Genomic DNA, 20032 nt, shown 5'->3' on the forward strand with positions numbered 1-20032 from the left:
GGCAAACTACTTAAGATTCCGTACTTGCTGTATGTCACCAGTACCCACACAGGGTTACATATTTACAGAAAGCAACAGTTGAGGTTAATAGGCCTGATTGAACCAAGTTTAATCTGTACATTTTGACTGAAGACCTTAGTCCTAAATTTGGTGTACTATTAGATAGGTGGAAACAGGAAGGTCCAATGGTTGAGGGTGCACTATTAGTTAACATTTGTAGTAATTGTGTTTTAATCACAATTCAAAATGAACCCTGAATAATGCACATTTCCTGCACTTTGAGTCTTGGATCTAATGTATTCTTCATCGTCATCAGCACAAGGCGTTTGGAAATTCCCCTCATTTTAAATCCATAGATTCTAGGCTGACTGCAAGATACTACCTGCACTGAAAAGCCTGATGCTCTTTTCCAAAACATGACCAGAGCCTTGATGAAACACAAGCATTTCTAATAACTGATTAATCTGATTCAGCAAAGAAGCGCAAAGAGGTCCCTGCGGGCATCCGTACTTCATAACTTCATAACAACTACGTAGTAGTTGTTATGAAGTTATAACAACTACGTAGTAGTTGTTATGAAGTCTTATTTTCAGCAAGATCTGTTTTCCGGTTGGCCTTCGAAATTCGAAGGGGCGTTTCCTGAACTGAACACTCGGAATGACTGAATCAGTTGTAAGAACAGTTAACGATGGTTGAACATGAGCGAGAATTTATCAGGTGATGTTTAAAATTAATCTATTAAGTATCGTAATGCAAATGTTAGGATGGGTGTTAAGTTCGCCTATTAGTGCTGCAAGTTCTATCAATGAAGTGGGCAGCCATTATTGTGACGTCAACTCGGATGTTCAGGTTGCTCTACTTCCGCACGAAGTTCCGAGGGAAATCTCCGACCAGTGTTCAAGGCGATTTCCTCCGATCCCAATCTCCGAAATTCCCGGCAACTCAGACTGTTTTGGAGGCACCATTAAACGAACCCATTTCTTCTCGACCTCTCGTATTTTTTCGAGTATTCGATTGTGGGTTATTATCAACAGAGTAAAATATGTCAATCAACATGTCACCGTGCGGCCCAAATTGGGAAGAACAGCTTTCGTCCATAATGAACGTACTGGCGAGAGCTGCCGTATCTGAAATTAGCCAACTGTTCTCGGAAGGATCGGCTACCCTTCGCTTACAAATAACTCGGAGCCTGAAAGAAAACCAAGCGCTGAGGATGAGGATGAAGGTGATAAGGAGTGAGCTGTTTTCTTTGCGACTTCAAACGAGATCAAATGCATCGTGTGCGGCAACTGGTTGTGCCCTGGCTCGAGCCAACATCTCTAAACCACGGGGAAATGGTGAGTTGTGTCCCGGTGTTGTGTCGAGATCTGTTTCCCCGTCGAGATGTGTTTCCCCTAGTCCCAGATAATGACTGTCAGGATGCGTTCCCCCTGTTCTAAATGGTCAAATTGAATGATATCAGCCTGAAAATCACAGCACTTATCTGTTGTGGGGAAATAAGTCAGCAGTATGAATTTGAAAGATGTGTGAGCCTCCTTTCCTATGGAAAAGAGGGGGAACAGTATCTGACAGTAATATTCCAAGCTGTCAGGATGCGTTCCCTGTTCTAAATGGTCAAATTGAATGATATCAGCCTGAAAATCACAGCACTTATCTCTTGTGGGGAAATAAGTCAGCAGTATGAATTTGAAAGATGTGTGAGCCTCCTTTCCTATGGAACAGAGGGCCTTTTCGGGTAATTTCGGACGGGGGCGGGGACTAGGGGAAACACATCTCGACGGGGAAACAGATCTCGACACAACACCGGCTGTGAAAGGTGGAAAACACTGGACGGTCCAAGTAATCACGGTGCACGTTTAGTTTTGCACATTTGCAGCAATTGGAAAAAGTTCTAATAATAATTATGATTCAAAATTAACAATGAATAATGACTATAATCCCATTTCCTGCTCTCTGAATGTTCTTGGATGTAATGTATTCCTCATCATCGTCATCAGGCCTAAAGCACAAGGCGGTTGGAAATTCCACTCATTTTACAGAACGGATAGATTCTGGGCTGACTGCTAGATTCTGCCTGTGCTAAAAATCCTGATGCTCTTTTTAAAAGCATCGTGAGAACCCTGATGAAACACATTGGTACTTGTATTTCAAAGATGGAAACCGTCAAGAGCCCGGAATGGTTTCCAGCCAGATGCCACATCTGCTGGTTTATCATTCTCAAACATCAATTTGTTCAAAACGTATGTACACGTTCCTTGATCAGCTTACAGGGAATGACACGCTGTCGCTTGTTATTGCCAGAATAGAATAATTGTGCTTGTCCCTCTCATGTCATGTTGTGCTCGTATCATTATGCTCTGCTGTTCGTTCAGTGTCCTCCACCTGGTCAACCGCTTGAGCTTTGAGTTGAGGGAGGGGGGCTCCCAAACTCTGAATCTGTGTCTGCACTAGTACACATTTCTTCTTTTCTGTCTCATTTTGTGCAAATAATGTATCGAAAATTCTCACTTTCTGTATTTTTTTTTCCTCTGCAGAAGACTGCGATGACTTTGGAGACCGCAGCACACAGCGCGACGCCACCTCAGATAGTCTGCATGTGGACGCCCCTGGCTCCTCCCACATGTCCAGTCACAGCGAGGAGCTGAGGATCCTGAGCGTCCACGGAAAAGGGGAGGGCCCACTGGCGCTGGACAGCCATGACACACTCTTCACCGCCTCCGAACTGGAGGCCCTGGACTCGCTGTCTGCAGACCACAGCGTGGACAAGAGCCTGGAGCGCGGCGAGCAGCTGGTCCGCCACGAGAAGCTGACTGGGCAGGTTGGAAATCATCTTCTCATTCACCATCCAAAATAGACGCTTCCTCTGCTACAACTCCAACACACACCCATAGAAACACCCACCTTTATGATTCATGTGTCGTTAGCGGGGTTTGACAACTATTCTGTGCTAATGAAAGAATATGTCTTGTGTGTGTTTCCTTCTTTATGTGGAAAGCAGCAGACCCCAGACACCATTTTAATCAAGGAGGAAGAGGATATTGGTGGAGGCATGCCCGCTGTAGGTTAGTAATACATATTGCATTTATGCAAGAAAACAACCTGAATCAAATGAGAATGTACTCGATTCTAACTGCGCTAAAAAACCTGGTCCTCTTTTGAAAGTCCATCATTCATATTCATGGAACTGACAGAAGCATCTGATTGTTTGAACGCAGACTGTAAGAAGCAACACTTTTCTGTGTGATTAAATTACAAATATAGGAGGGAAGTAGCCCAAGCATGGCCTTATAGATAAAAGTGCACCAGTGTCCCAGCGTCCTGGTGGACAAAGAGGGCCAACCCACTCGAGAATACAATTCACAGTGATGGGTCAGGGCTCCACAGTTGGTAATAAACCTCAGAGAAGCATGGTAAACAGCATCAATCTTACATAGACATTTAGCTGGGGCATTCATATAAATCAAATCTCCATAATCGAAACTGGATAAAAACGACAAGTGACAAGCCGCTTTTTCACCTCAAAAGAGAAACAAAAATAAGAAGAAGCCCAATTAAAGTTTCAATTTCTTCACAAGATTGTCAATGTGGGGTTTGAAGGAAAGGGAGTCATCAATCAAGACACCAAGATATTTATACATATGAACCACCTCTATGACATTTCCCTCAAGAGTGGACACTCTGGGGACAGTTTGAGGTACTTTCTTAGAGTTTGAAAACAACATTTGTTTAGTTTTTTCAGTGTTGAGGACTAGTTTTAGTTGCAGGAGTATGTGCTGGATTACATCAAAAGTTTTCTGCAGAGATTAGCATCTGACACATTTTTTCCCAAATCATTAATGCATATGATGAACAAGAGGGGTCCTAATGTTGAACCCTGTGGCACCCCCTTGTGGACACTCACAAATTCAGAACACAGACCATCGTATTTAATACACTGTGTCCTGTCGCTCAAATAATCAGTGAACCAGGAAACTACATGATTTGACAAACCCAAGCAAAGAAGCCTATGCTTTAAAACAGCATGGTCCACAGTGTCAAAAGAAAAAAAAAAAATCAGTCGACTTTTCAGAATTTTTAAGATTTGGCCTTGTAGGTAGGTTGACCAGCTGGATATGATTAATAGAGTCACAGAAAATTTTAAATTAATCCGAAACTGCATTTAGCCAATCCCAGTTCAGATCACCAGCCATTAAAAGCTCATTATAATTTAATTTGGACAAAAGATGCTGCAATGAAGATAATGCCTCCTTTGTGGCAGATGGAGGCCTATAGCACCCGACAACAGTCAGAGAGAGGGACTTTGCTATTTCCACCTTCAATGCCAAAAATTCAAATTGCTTACAGATAGACAGAACCATTGAAGCATCAAATCTTGATTTAACGAAAATGGCTACACCACCACCTTTCTTGGGCCTATCAGTACGATAAACATTGTATCCAGATATGCTAATGTCTTCATTTGTAATAGATTTTGTCAGCCAAGTTTCTGAGATGACCACATGTCTAATTTAAAATCAGCGGGAGTGTGGATACATTGCAATTCAGGACCAGGGTTTGATTGCACATCTCCAGACAGAAGTAAGAGTAGTACAATCATCACTCCTTGTCTCACGTTGCATTTTGAAGCAGTTTTTTCATGTGTTAAAGCCAGGCAATCCTTTCCTTAAGGGAAAGAGTAAGATTATATAAAGTAAAAAAACGTAGAAGTTTAGGTAAGTCCCTAGGTTGTTCCGACCACAGGTTTGAGGCCCAAACCAAATCAGGCTGTGGTTGCTGAAAATGCCCGGCAACATTAGTGCCACTATAGTAAGTGTCTTGCATGCTCGACACATAGCTAGTGGGACTCACCAACCGGCAATTCCTTGGAGTCAGGTCCCAAAATGTCAACAAACATACTAAAGTTAAGAAAAATGCCATTGTCTGAGTTTACTATGCTAGCTGCTGCTGCTGGGGCCTTGATATGTTAGCAGGGCTGCTGCTGCTGGGGCCTTGAGATGTTAGCAAGGCTGCTACTGCTGGGGCCTTGATGCGTTAGCAAGGCTGCTACTGCTGCTGGGGCCTTGAGATGTTAGCAAGGCTGCTGCTGCTGGGGCCTTGAGATGTTAGCAAGGCTGCTGCTGCTGGGGCCTTGAGATGTTAGCAAGGCTGCTGCTGCTGGGGCCTTGAGATGTTAGCAAGGCTGCTGCTGCTGCTGCTGCTGCTGTGGCCTTGGGAGTTAGCAAGGCTGCTACTGCTGCTGCTGAGGCTTTGAGATGTTAGCAGGGCTGCTACTTCTGGTGCTTGAATATGTTAACAGGGCTGCTGTGGCCCAGCTCACCCTTTGTTCTAGCCCTTCAGAGTCCAGGTAGTCCACATTCATTTCATGTGATGAATGATAATATCCTTAAATCCAGTGTGCTCAATGAGTAGCAGAAACAAAATAGGGCAAAAAATGAACACAGACAGAGACAAACTCACAAACTCGCATACAACCTAACATGCTTCTGTTGTCAGGAATACTCAGATCAGCTCTGATTCCAAATATAACTCAAGTATTGGTAAAACATGTGATAGGAACCAACAGATCTTCTGGGTTTTGTCCTTATGACCTCCCCACATCTTTAAAAGGGGTAGACGGAGAGGTGCTATGTCTCAAAAGGATACATACTGTATCCCTTTGTGCAAATAATGAATTTGTACAATTACTTTCCGTCTTTTTTCCCTCTGCAGAAGACTGCGATGACTTTGGAGACTGCAGCACACAGCCCAGCGCCACCTTGGATAGTCTGCATGTGGACGCTCCTGGCTCCTCCCACATGTCAAGTAACGACAGGGAGCTGAGGATCTTGAGCGTCCACGGAAAAGGGGAGGGCCCACTGGTGGTTTGCGGCCATGACAACCTCTTCACGACGTTCAAACCGGAGGCTCTGAGCTCGCTGTCCGCGGAACAAAGCGTGGCAAAGAGCCTGGAGCGCGGCGAGCAGCTGGTCCACCTTGAGGAGCTGACTGGGCATCGGGGCGGCGGCAAGGACCGGCCCGGTGTGTTGTCTGGCAAGGGTTTACCCGACAATACCAATATGACCAATCACATGCGTACCCACACCGGCGAGAAGCCGTACGAGTGCAACCAATGCAAGAAGCGCTTCCAACAAAAAGGCGCCCTGAAGACCCACATGGGGACTCACTCCGGGGAGAAGCCCTACAGGTGTGACCAATGCTTGAAGAGCTTCAGTCATAGCTTCGACCTGAAGGTCCACATGAGGACTCACTCAGGGGAGAAGCCCTACAGGTGTAAACAATGCATGAGGTGCTTCGGGCAGAGCTCTCACCTGAAGAGCCACATGAGTACTCACTCCGGGGAGACGCCCTACAGGTGTAACCAATGCGTGAAGCGCTTCAGACGGAGCTCCAGCCTGAAGAGCCACATGAGGATTCACTCCGGGGAGAAGCCCTACAGGTGTGACCAATGCGGGAAGCACTTCAGTCATAGCTCCTACCTGAAGAGCCACATGAGGACTCACTCCGGGGAGAAAGCCTACAGCTGTGACCAATGCGAGAAGCGCTTCAGTCAAAGCTCCGTCCTGAAGATCCACATGAGGACTCACTCCGGGGAGAAGCCCTACAGTTGTGACCAATGCATGAAGTGCTTCGGACAGAGCTCAATCCTGAAGATGCACATGAGGACTCACTCCGGGGAGAAGCCCTACAGGTGTGACCAATGTGTGAAGCGCTTCAGTCAGAGCTCCACCCTGAAGAACCACATGAGGACTCACTCCAGGGAGAAGCCCTGAAGGTGCAACGCCAGCTTCAGAGACCCTAGCAAATTGCGTTGGCACCTGCTCAAGAACATAGGCAATGGGGTGCTTTGACACGGGCAGCGGGACGTTTTGATTCACACCTCTATCCTGTATTCATTGAAATGACTGTAGTTTTTTTTTTCTCATGATTATAAACACTTTCCAACTTTTCGCTTTTTGTTCTTCTTGTCGTGAATAATTTGTCTGTGAAGGATCACTTATTTTTTGGACACTTTGAACAACCAAATATTTGATTTAAATTGGAGCATTATTTCAGAAAGATACAGGCAGCAAAGTTACCGAGCATACATTCAATGAGACAATGGATATACATGATTCTTATAGGCAATTTCACATTATGGGTTAATACAAAAGAAACAAAGGTGGGGGGGGGGGGAACCATCGTGGAGATTTTAGGATTGTCCAGAGAAGAAAACAAGTTAAATTACAATATACAATCGGTAAAGTGGACTTGGCTGCAAGACAGTTAAAGGAATCTACACAACAAAGAAGTCAGTTCATTGGCGTCAGTTTCAGACTTTGTGGCTACAGTTGCAATGCAAACTTTAACAACAGCTTTGAATTAGAGGACCAGAGTTATCTCTAGGTCAATGGAGAACGTATAGAAATCCTTTTAAATTGGCTACATACGATTTATAATAGTTAGGTCAAGCATGCAGCGCTCAATTGTTATTCTAATGTTTTGTTCTTTGTTTATTATTCTCAAACATTGGGATCCTGCTCCTTCCACAATATTTCCCTGAGAGACTACATTCAAATTTTAAAATGTTAAGATCTGCTTTGAATCGTGTGCTTCTATTCAGATTGTTCTTGTCTGACACTTCAAATACTTCAGACATCGTAACTTGGTCAATCTTAACCGTTAATCTTCATTCGAACATTAAACAAATTCACAGTTTAATGGTGTGAACGCAGGGTGAGTGTAATTTCATACCAGCCTCGTATATTTTCAGTTGGTCTCATTGAATTCCGTTTAGGCTCGAGCTTGAGGATGCTGGATGACGCTCTATCCCAAGGTTGCTATCAAAAAAGCTAAGTATCTTAGAGCCTTAACGTCAATATTTAACCTATAATCACAAAGTCAAGCTTAAACGGTTACATTATTTCTTGTCACCCTGGTGCTAAACTGATTCATTGATTGGAAATATGGTGTTTATATTTCGGCCATTTGTCTGTGGGGACCCGTTTATAGTGCTAGAGGCTAGGCGCTTGCTACATGTTCGATTTACTCCAAATAGTTAAATGATAGCAATGCTTAAACAATCTTTTTACTTAAATACACAGTAAAGACAACAAACATCAGTGCAGATCTGAGTTCAGTATGGTGATTTAATACTTTTACACCTGGTACCATGTAGCCTACTAATATATGGGACTGACTTCTTAGCTGCTAAGTATTCAACTAACGTTATTAAACATTTCGTTACGCCACAGTCTCCAGCTACGGTGGCCTCTTATGAACATAATAGTGTCTCGCAGGATATCCTTACAATTAGGAGATAACATTTTTACACTGTCATGATTTGACATGTAACTTGTTTTGACTGCAATGTTGATGTGTTTTCATTGTAATATACTGGATATACAGGGTATGAAAATAAGTGTATGCTAAGTAACTGGGGAACGGGAGTGGGAGACACAAAATATGTGTGAAAATTTCAATCAAGGCCCACTATGATAGTGGAGCGTTGTGATTGGCCAAGTGAATGTTGGGGGAAGCCACACAAGGGGGATATAACACGATACCTGATGAATGTTAAGGAGATGATGGCAAACCATTTCAGGTTTTGTTGTTACCTTATGCAAGTGGTAATAACGCCTTAATCTTTCAAACCTAGTCCCTCTAGTCCTCTCGTATTTTTTCGAGTATTAGATTGTGGGTTTTTATCCACAACAGACTAAGATATGTTATTAAACATGTCACCGTGCGGTCCAACTCTGGAAGAACAGCTTTCGTCCATAATGGACATACTTGCGAAAGCTGCTGTATCTGAAATTAGCCAACTGTTCTCGGAAGGCTCGGCTACCCTTCGCTTACAAATAACTCGGAGCCTGAAAGAAAACCAAGCGCTGAGGATGAGGATGAAGGTGATGAGGAGTGAGCTGTTTTCTTTGCGGCTTCAAACGAGATCAAATGCATCCTGTGCCGCAAGTCTTTTTGCCCTGGCTCGAGCGGACATCTGCAAACCAGAGACTAAACCACAGGGAGATGGTGAGTTGGTTTCCGGCTGTGATGGGGGGGGGAACAGGACGGTCCAAGTGTTCAGGGGGCACTATTAGTTGTTACATTTGTAGTAATTGGAAAAATATATAAGAATCATAATCATGATTCAAAATGAACGATGAATAAGGATGATAATCCCATTTGCTGCCCTTTTGAAAGGTCTTGGATGTAATGTATTCCTCATCATCGTCATCAGGCCTAAAGCATAAGGCGGTTGGAAATTCCACTCATTTTACAGAACCCAAAGATTCTAGGCTGGAAAGCATCATGACCAGATCCCTGATGAAACACGAGTCAAACTTGGTAGTTGCGCATCAAAGATGGAAACAGTCAAGAGCAGTGTCCTCAACCTGGTCACCCGCTTGAGCTTTAAGTTTAGGGAGGAGTGGGTATGAGGAGACATCCCTCTCCAAATCTCTGAATCTGGGTCTGTGCTACATAGATACATTTAAATAGTTTCTTTCACATGCTCACTGGCTCCTTTTGTGCAAATAATGTATCGAAAAACAATTACTTTTTTCCTCTCTTCAGAAGACTGCGATGACTTTGGAGACCGCAGGACACAGCGCGGCGCCACCTCAGATAGTCTGCATGTGGACGCCCCTGGCTCCTACCAGATGTCCAGTCACAGCGAGGAGCTGAGGATCCTGAGCGTCCACGGAAAAGGGGAGGGCCCACTGGCGCTGCACGGTCATGACGCCCTCTTCACCGTGTCTGAACTGGCCCTGAACTCTCTTTCTGCAGACCACAGCGTGGTCAAGAGCCTGGAGCGCGGCGAGGAGCTGACTGTGCAGGTTGGAAATCATCTTCTCATTCACCATCCAAAAGAGAGGCTTCCTCTGCTACAACTCCAACACACACCCATAGAAGTACCCACCTTTATGATTCAATGTGTCGTTAGCGGGGATTGACAACTATTCTGTGCTGATGAAAGAATATTTCTTGTGTTTGTTTCCTTCTTTATTTGGAAAGCAGCAGACCCCAGACACTGTTTTAATCAAGGATGAAGAGGAAATTTGTGGAGGCATGCCCACTGCAGGTTAGTAATAATACACATTGCATGCAAGAAAGCAAGAAAACAACCTGGAACAACTGAGAATGTACTTGATTCTGCCTGCGCTAAATAGCCTGGTCCTCTTTTGAAAGCGCATCATGAACAGAGCGCTGCCAAAACACCAGAACTACTTATACAGTTTATAGCAGAATGATTTACATCTTCCTCATGGCAGACCGGTGTAGGGCTGAACGATTTGGGGAAATAATCGAATTGCGATTTTTTTCGACCAGTATTGCAATTGAGATTTAGTATGCGATTATTCTTTGTAAAGTTCCTTATGTTCTGTATTATTCACTAAAAAAGCTAAACATTTTCTGTTGTATAACAAAGACTGGAAGCAGTCCACGTATGAAGCACTCCTTCCTTAAGGCCATGCCTATGTGTTGAGATGAAATGAAATAACATATTTTTTTAACTATTGAATTGTAATGTACTGATCTCAAGTCAGTACAGTAACAGTAAAAAATAATTGAAAAAAAAGACTTTTATTTGAATCGCAGCCTTCGTGATTTGCATACAGCGTTCCATTACACAGAGATTTTGGTTTGAATTCGATTAATCCTTCAGCCCTAGTTAAGTCCCGGTTGTAATAGGTGGAAACAGGAAGGTCCAAATGCTCAGGGGGCACTATTAAGCGTCTTAGAGTACCATATTAAGCGCTATATAAATTTCATTTATTATTATTAGTTGTCCCATTTGTAGTAATTGGAAAAAGTTGTAATAATCATGATTCAAAATGAATAATTATTTGTATTGGATATGCATGCTACCTCGCAACACACGCCTAATATAATTTGACGACTTGCCCATTTCCTGTACTCTGAATGGTCTAGGATGTAAGGTATTATTCATCATCATCATCATGCCTAAAGCACAGGGCGGTTGGAAATTCCCCTCATCTTACAGCACCCATAGATTCTAGGCTAGATTCTGCCTGCGCTAAAAAGCCTGATGCTCTTTTGAAAAGCATCATGACCAGAGCCCTGATAAAACACGAGTCAAACTTGGTAGTTGCATTTCAAAGATGGAAACAGTCAAGAGCAATTGATCAGTGTCCTCAACCTGGTCACACGCTTGAGCTTTGAGTTTAGGGAGGAGTGGGTAGGAGGATACATCCCTCTCCAAAACTCTGAATCTGTGTCTGCAGTACACATTTAAACCCTCTGTGTCAATGTTACATACAGATACATTTAAATAGTTCCTTCCACGTGTAGAAATGCACATTGGCTCCTTTTCTGCAAATAATGAATCAAAGCAATTACTTTGTCCTCTCTTCAGAAGACTGCGATGACTTTGGAGACCGCAGCACACAGCGTGGTGCCACCTCAGATGGTCTGCATGTGGACGCCCCTGGCTCCTCCCACATGAGCGTCCACGGAAAAAGGGAGGGCCCACTGGCGCTGCACAGCCATGACGCCCTCTTCACCGTGTCCGAACTGGAGGCCCTGAACTCTCTGTCTGCAGACCACAGCGTGGCCAAGAGCCTGGAGCGCGGCGAGCCGCTGGTCCACCGTGAGGAGCTGGCTGCGCATCGGGGAGGTGGCAAGGACCCACCCTGTGTGTTATCTGGCCAGGGTTTACCCGACAATACCAATATGACCAACCACATGCGTACCCACACCGGCGAGAAGCCGTACGGGTGCAACCAATGCATGATGCGCTTCAGTACGAGCGCTCACCTGAAGAGCCACATGAGGGCTCACTCCGGGGAGAAGCCCTACCAGTGTGACCAATGCGAGAAGCGCTTCAGTCAGAGCTCCAGCCTGAAGAAACACATGAGGACTCACTCCGGGGAGAAGCCCTACCAGTGTGACCAATGCGAGAAGCGCTTCAGTACGAGCTCCAGCCTGAAGAAACACATGAGGACTCACTCCGGGGAGAAGCCCTACCAGTGTGACCAATGCGAGAAGCGCTTCAGTACGAGCTCCAACCTGAAGAACCACATGAGGACACACTCCGGGGAGAAGCCCTACAGGTGTGACCAATGTGTGAAGCGCTTCAGTCAGAGCTCCCACCTGAAGAGCCACATGAGGACTCACTCCGGGGAGAAGCCCTACAGGTGTGACCAATGTGTGAAGCGCTTCAGTCAGAGCTCCCACCTGAAGATCCACATGAGGACTCACTCCGGGGAGAAGCCCTACCAGTGTGACCAATGCGAGAAGCGCTTCAGCATTAGCTCCTACCTGAAGGTCCACATGAGGACTCACTCCGGGGAGAAGTCCTACAGGTGTGACCAATGCGTTCCACCCTGAAGACCCACATGAAGACTCACTCCGGGGAGAAGCCCTGAAGGTGCAACGCCAGCTTCAGCGACCCAAACAACGAGGCAATGGGGTGCTTTGACACAGGGCAACAGGCGCTTTGATTAAAACCTCTAGTCTATCCTGTAGATGTTGAAATGACTGTCGTTTTTTTTTCCCGTTTTATTAAAGAGCCCTGAAGAAACACAAGTCAAACTTGCATTTCGAAGATGGGAAATTGTCAATAGCCCAGGGGCCCGTTTTCCTGAGACCTACTTCCGATATGTTTTTGCGGGAGCAAATCACCAAGTTGGCTTTTCCCCCTGGCGTGCTATTGGCTTGTTTAACACAATGACGACAGGGAAGTGACGGCAAGCAACCAGTTGTGTACAGAGTAATTTGAAATAGGCCTATTGATCACGCCTCTTGTGCTGAAGAAAATGACGGTAGCTTCCCCAGACCAACGTGCAATCTACGATTGATCTTCTGGCAATAGCCAAGCTAGCATGGAGGAGAAGTGATTGATGCGGACTCCCGGAGCTCAATATCAAATAATATATTATATAATATATAGGTATCTATATAATATAATGTTATCTATAATATCATGGCCAAAAGCTGTGTGCGCCTCCAGAGGATATTATGAATTAAAGACTGTGTGGGATTCTCGGACGTCTCTGGTAGCCTACTTCCACAACAAGTAAAGACTCATAGTGTGGGTTATCTCGGCCAGAGTCCTGCACGTGTTTGGGTACCCGACTGGTGACCCGCTCAATTTGTATTAAACGGTTGAAAAAGAATAGGCTACTGTGTCGGACACGGGTGCGGGTCGGGTCGGACGCCTAAACAGCGCGGGTTGAAAACGTCACCTAAATTCGTGCGATAAAAAAATTAACGCCGTTAAAATTGGTTTGCGTTAACGCCGTTAATGACGCGTTTAACTGACAGCACTAGTTGAGGGTAACCATGACTGTGATATAGAGACCCATAACTGGTATAAATTCTGATATTTTCCATAATTGGCGGGCCGGCTCAAACGGCCCATGAGAGCCCGTGGCCCCCCTGGCACCCGCCAGGAGCGCAGGACCGCCCCCAGCCCGTCACTGAATCACTCAGCAAGCAGCCCGGCAGAGGCACCGTGTCAAAAGTATTCACAGTCATTACTCAAGTAGAAGTATAGATACTATTTAAAAATACTTCTGTAGAAGTTGAAGCATCAACTCAAGCTTTTTACTTAAGTAAAAGTATAAAAGTACTGGTTTCAAAACTACTTAAAATATTAAAGTAAAAGTAATGCGAGGGGGAAAAAATGCCATTAAGGACAAAAGCTTAGGCCGTGCCACAGGGGCCTATAGAATTACAATCAGCTTTTTGCCAAGTATGCCCACAAATACAAGGAATTTGGTCTCTGCATTTATCCCATCCTTGAATTAGTGACACACACACACACACACACACACACACACACACACACAGAGCACGCCTCTATTGCACACTGCCCCACTTCCCCCCCAATTTTTTTTTTCTAAGGCCATCTAATGACTATAATGTTGATGTTGAAAAAATTGGGATGCACCTGTTTCAGACACATTTATGCCCATTGAAAATGAGTACAATACAAATACATTAAAGAACCATATATGTGTACTACTGAGCATTAACATGTGTTTCAAGGAGTGGAGGATAAGATGACTAGTTCCCTGTAAGTATTGGAATGATGCAAAAAGTCTAACTTCAAAGGCATGTTATCAAAAGCCTTTATGGGGAATGTAAATGTATGTATCCAAGCTTAGCTGCAGGAATTTAAGATGTAACGAGTAAGAACTGAGTTGTTTTTGCATTCAACCATTTCAAAAAAATCTTCCAGGTATGGCCAGGGATGGAGAATGGTTGGCTGGTCTTCTTGGCTACCAACCTCCTCACTGGTGCTTGGTTGGGACATTTCGCTTATCTACGTCTGCTATTTCGTAGCTGGAATGTGACGCGATTTATGTCATGTCAGAGAATGTAGACGGGCTCTGGTCATGCGCAAGTGCCATGGAACGCGTATAAACCAATAGGGTGTCAGAGTGATATGTTTCTATTCTCATCCAACCAATCAAATTCACTCTATTCGATGGCGCGAATTATCTGGATAGGTTTAAAAAGAGCGGAATAATAAAAACAAGCCGAAATTAAATTGGAGTAACGAGGCCATTTTTAAAAAGTAAGGAGTGCGTGAAAATGTAAGGAGTAGAAGTAAAAAGTAGGCTGAAAAGAATTACTCCAGTAAAGTATAGATACCCAAAATGTCTACTTAAGTAAGCTAACGAAGTATTTGTACTTCTTTACTTGACACCTCTGCAGCCCGGTAACCTATCAACCCCGGATAATTTGTAAAAAGACACAACATGTGAAGTTATTATTTTGTTTTGCAAGTAGCTGTAATAAGCGGGTTAATGCTTCAGGTCGAAGCAAGACACCTCTGCTTCGCGTCGGTGTCCTGTTCACCCTGCGGCTTATTTTCCCGATAATGACCGGCGTTCTATACATTATCCCTTACTTAACGTCAATATTACTCTGTATGTGGAAGGGAAAATAGCTTTATTTGTAATTAAAATATTATGCTGCTGTATTTTCAGAGAGCCCACAGATATTTTAGTTTGCTGCTTTCATGGGAGCCAGGCCTCACTCTATGGGAGCTCAGCTCCCACAGGCTGCCACCTAACTCGAACCCTGCATCTGGGCCCCTTGAATCAGGGACCCTTCCACAGCCCGATTAAACAGCTGCAATATCAGGCTTGGCCGCTGAGCACCGGTGGATTGTGGAAGTAAGCACTGTTCCTGGGGGCTTGGTGTAGGCTACTCTCAGAATTCCGTGATATGAAGACAAAAAGGGGGCGCGCGTGCCTCCGAGAAATGCAGCAAGAAACCTGGGAGACCTCCCGACTTTCGACTCGGAAGGCTGACGTCCGAGGATTCAGGAACACACCATTAAAAAGCTCTTCCTGTGCTTTTTGCTTCAAATGATGCAAAAATCGTAAATTTACGTCAATTAAAGCAGGCTAATGTAGCTAAAAAAAAACGACTAGCCATTTCCATGACAAAATCACAAAGTCGAACGGGAACGCTATAAATGCTCCGAGACCGGAAATGAAACTCGGAAGGCTGGCGTCCGAGGATTCAGGAACGCACCAGTAGATACCGCTCCCGTCTCAGGGGAAAATGAGGGAATGATGCAAGAGCATTCAAAAATATGACGGGCTTTCTAACGATAAAAAGCTTAATGCAAATGGGTGAAGTGTCACTATATTTTCTATATATGTTTTAAATCAGTGTAGGCTATGCTAGTATGTTCGCCCATGATTAAATAAATGTTTAGGCCGAGTAGACCGAGTGCATTGAGGTTTACCGGATGACGCGATAAACAAAGATGGCTGCGCCCGTAGTGATTGAGTTTAGATTTATTTTCTTAGCATTTATACCACGTTGTTTATTTTAATGTCGATTTGAAATGATCGTATACACTTGACTACATTTCTACTTTAATCCGGTCACCGATTAATGCATTGCACGGTCTTTTGGGGCATGCAATTCAAGGTAAATGTTTGTTTTTAAGCCGGTTTGCTATAAAGGCTAATGTAGCAAACAATATTTACAGCCTGGTACGGCTCTTCGTGCCTCAGGGAAACGGCGAAAGAACTTTTTTTGGGGAATTGAAATAGGCGATGATTACAAAATATTAATGATCGGAGTTACTTGAAATGTTAAGTTTATACCTGATGAATGTTCAGGAAATCTTTGCAATCCATTTCAGGTTTTGTTACAATATGCAAGTGGTTATAAATTCTTAATCTTTCAAACCTAGACTTTCTCGACCTCTTATTTCCCCCCGAATATCCGATTCTGGGTTTTTATCGACAACAGAGTAAAATATGTTAACAAATATGTCACTGTGCGGCCCAACTTTGGAAGAACAGCTTTCGTCCATAATTGACGTACTTGCGAAAGCTGCTGTATCAGAAATTAGCCAACTGTTCTCGGAAGGCTCGGCTACCCTTCGATTACAAATAACTCGGAGCCTGAAAGAAAACCAAGCGCTAAGGATGAGGATGAAGGTGATGAGGAGTGAGCTGTTTTCTTTGCGGCTTCAAACGAGATCAAATGCATCGTGTGCAGCCATTCGTTTGGCCCTGGTTCGAGCCAACACCTGCAAACCAGAGATTAAATCACTGGGAAATGGTGAGTTGTGTCCCGGCTAGGGTAGGTGGAAAACTAGAGGGCCCAAGTGTTCAGGGGGTACTATTAGTTGTTAAATTTGTAGTAATTGGAAAAAGTTGACTGACTATAAACAATAAATAAACAATGAATAATGACGCTAATCCCATTTCCTGCTCTTTTAATGGTCTTGGGTGTAATGTATTCCGCATCATCGTCATCAGGCCTGAAGCACAAGGCGGTTGGAAATTCCACTCATCTTTCAGCACCAAACTTGGTGCTGAAAGATGAGTAAAACTTGGTAGTTGCATTTCAAAGATGGAAACAGTCAAGTGCCCAGAATGGTTTCAAGACAGATGCCACATGATGGCAGACGAGCTGGTTTATCATTCTCAAACCTAAATTCATTCATGTTATTGTTATTCATAAATGTTAGCTGATCAGCTCACAGGGAACAAAACCTTGTTGCTTGTTATTTCAAAAATAGAATAATGACGCTTGTCTTGCATGTCATGTTGTGCTCGTATCATTATGCTCTGGTGTTCGTTCAGTGTCCTCCACCTAGTCAACCGCTTGAGCTTTGAGTTCAGGGAGGGGGGCTCCCGAATTCTGAATCGGTGTCTGCACTAGTACACATTTTGAACCCTCTGTGTCAATGTTACATCGATTTAAATAGTTTCTTTCACCTGTTCAAATGCACACTATCTCTTGTTGTGCAACTAATGTATCGAAGCATAACTTCCTTTCCGTTTATTTCCCTCTCTGCAGATGACTGCAGTGACTTTGGAGACCGCAGCACACAGCGCGACGCCATCTCAGAGACTCTTTACACCCCTGGCTCCTCCCACATGTCCAGTCACAGCGAGGAGCTGAGGATCCTGAGTGTCTATGGAAAAGGGGAGGGCCCACTGGCGCTGGACGGCAATGGCACACTCTTCAACTTGTCCGAACTGGAGGCCCTGAACTCGCTGTCTGCAGACCACAGCGTGGCCAAGAGCCTGGAGCGCGGCGAGGAGCTGGTCCACCGTGAGGAGCTGACTGTACAGGTTGGAAATCATCTTCTCATTCACCATCCAAAAGAGAGGCTTCCTCTGCTACAACTCCAACACACACCCATAGAAAGCACCCACCTTTATGATTCAATGTGTCGTTTGCGGGGATTGAAAACTATTCTGTGCTAATAAAAGATTATGTCTTGTGTGTGTTTCCTTCTTTGTGTGGAAAGCAGCAGACCCCAGACACCATTTTAATCAAGGATGAAGAGGATATTGGTGGGGGCATGCCAGCTGTAGGTTAGTAATACACATTGCATAATGCAAGCAAGCAATAAAACAACCTGGATCAACTGAGAATGTACTAGATTCCACCGGCGCTGAAAAGCTATAGTATTGGTAAAACAGGTGATACTAACGACAGATAGCCTGGGTTTTGTCTTCATGACCTCCCCACATCTTCAAAAAAGGGGAGACGTAGCAGTGCTATGTCTCAAAGGGATACATACTGTATCCCTTTGTGCAAATAATGAATTAACACAATTACTTTCTGTCTATTTTTCCCTCTACAGAAAACTGCGCTGAATTTGGAGACTGCAGCACACAGCACAGCGCCACCTTGGATAGTCTGCATGTGGACGCTCCTGGCTCCTCCCACATGTCAAGTGACAATATGGAGCTGCGGATCCTGAGTGTCTTTGGAAAAGGGGAGGACCCACTGGCGGTTGATGGCCATGACAACCTCTTCACCGCGTTCGGACCTGGGGCTCTGAGCACGCTGTCCGTAGAACACAGCGTGGCAAAGAGCCTGGAGCGCGGCGAGCAGCTGGTCCACCGTGAGGAGCTGACCGGGCATCGGGGCGGCGGCAAGGACCGGCCCGGTGTGTTGTCTGGAGAGGTGTGTTGTCATTTCCACAATGGCGAGAAGCCGTACGGGTGCGACCAATGCACGAAGCGCTTCCAACTGAAAAGCAGCCTGAAGATCCACATGAGGACTCACTCCGGGGAGAAGCCCTACAGTTGTGACCAATGCGTGAAGCGCTTCAGTCAGAGCTCTCACCTGAAGAGCCACATGAGGACTCACTCCGGGGAGAAGCCCTACAGGTGTGACCAATGCGTGAAGAGCTTCAGTCAGACCTCCGACCTGAAGGTCCACATGAGGACTCACTCCGGGGAGAAGCCTTACAGGTGTGACCAATGCTTGAAGCACTTCAGTACGAGCTCTTACCTGAAGAGCCACATGAAGATTCACTCCGGGGAGAAGCCATACAGGTGTGACCAATGCTCAAGGCGCTTCCAACTGAAAGGCCGCCTGAAGATCCACATGAGGACTCACTCCGGGGAGAAGCCCTACAGTTGTGACCAATGCGTGAAGCGCTTCAGTCAGAGCTCTCACCTGAAGATCCACATGAGGACTCACTCCGGGGAGAAGCCTTACAGGTGTGACCAATGCATGAAGAGCTTCAGTCAGACCTCCGACCTGAAGGTCCACATGAGGACTCACTCCGGGGAGAAGCCTTACAGGTGTGACCAATGCTCAAGGCGCTTCAGACGGAGCTCCACTCTGAAGTACCACATGAAGACTCACTCCGGGGAGAAGCCCTGAATGTGCAACGCCAGCTTCAGCGACCCAAACAACGAGGCAATGCGGTGCTTTGACACAGGGCAACGGGCGCTTTGATTGAAATCTCTATCCTCTAACCTCTATCTATTTTCTATAAAAAAAAAAAAAAAAAAAAAGAAGAAGAAGAATTGATCGAGTTACAGAAAACTCGGTCAAGAAAGATGAGAAGAATTCATAGAATTCGAAGGCAAACCCATGCGTCTCTAGTTTGCTTAGAAGCGATATCAGTCATTAAAGATATCCACTTAAGTCGCCACTACAACTACTGCAACTGCTTGTTGGGTTTGAGTTCATTGAGTTGTTGCACTTAATGTTGGGCCACTGTTTTTCATTTTTTGACTTCATTGAATGATGATGTATGTGAGCCCTTTGCACTGATAAAAATACTGACCATTCATGTGGCTGTTTGAGCATGGAAAACATGAAATTAATGTATGTTGGTTCAATTAACATACCGTACATAGGTTATGATTCTGGAAGATTTTTTTAGGTAGTGGCCATCCCCAAAATGCACCAGAATACAGGAAATCATATCTACCAAATTCAAAATTGTGTAGCTTCTCTCAGCTCACGTTTAGTTAGTCATGTGGCCCTCTGATGGTTATGATGAAAAATGTGGCCCTCTTTATCATGAAAGTTGCCCATCCCTGCTGTAGACATTGAAATGACTGTCGTTTTTTTTTCCCGCTTTATTAAAGACGCTTTCCAACTTTTCATTCGCCATAATTGATGTCTGTGTGATGAATCACACCTCGGACTCCCCAATATTTGATTTAAATGAATAGATTCTACCTTTGCTATAACGCTTGATGCTCTCTGTAAAACATGACTAGAGCCCTGATGAACCACAAGTCAAACTTGCATTTCGAAGATGGAAATTGTCAATAGCCCAGGGCCCGGT

At 44.7% G+C, this 20032-nt stretch overlaps 1 protein-coding gene and 1 pseudogene across 1 annotated transcript in view; one reads left to right on the forward strand and one right to left on the reverse strand.

The window, feature by feature from the left end:
• Positions 1 to 20032, reverse strand: part of tpd52l2b (tpd52 like 2b) — a 234190-nt gene that overhangs the window by 168773 nt on the left and 45385 nt on the right. The window lies entirely within an intron of this gene.
• On the forward strand, positions 600 to 19857 carry LOC132461407 (uncharacterized; annotated as a pseudogene).

Source organism: Gadus macrocephalus, chromosome 7 (assembly GCF_031168955.1).
Source record: "Gadus macrocephalus chromosome 7, ASM3116895v1".
In the NCBI taxonomy this organism is placed as follows: Eukaryota; Metazoa; Chordata; class Actinopteri; order Gadiformes; family Gadidae; genus Gadus; species Gadus macrocephalus.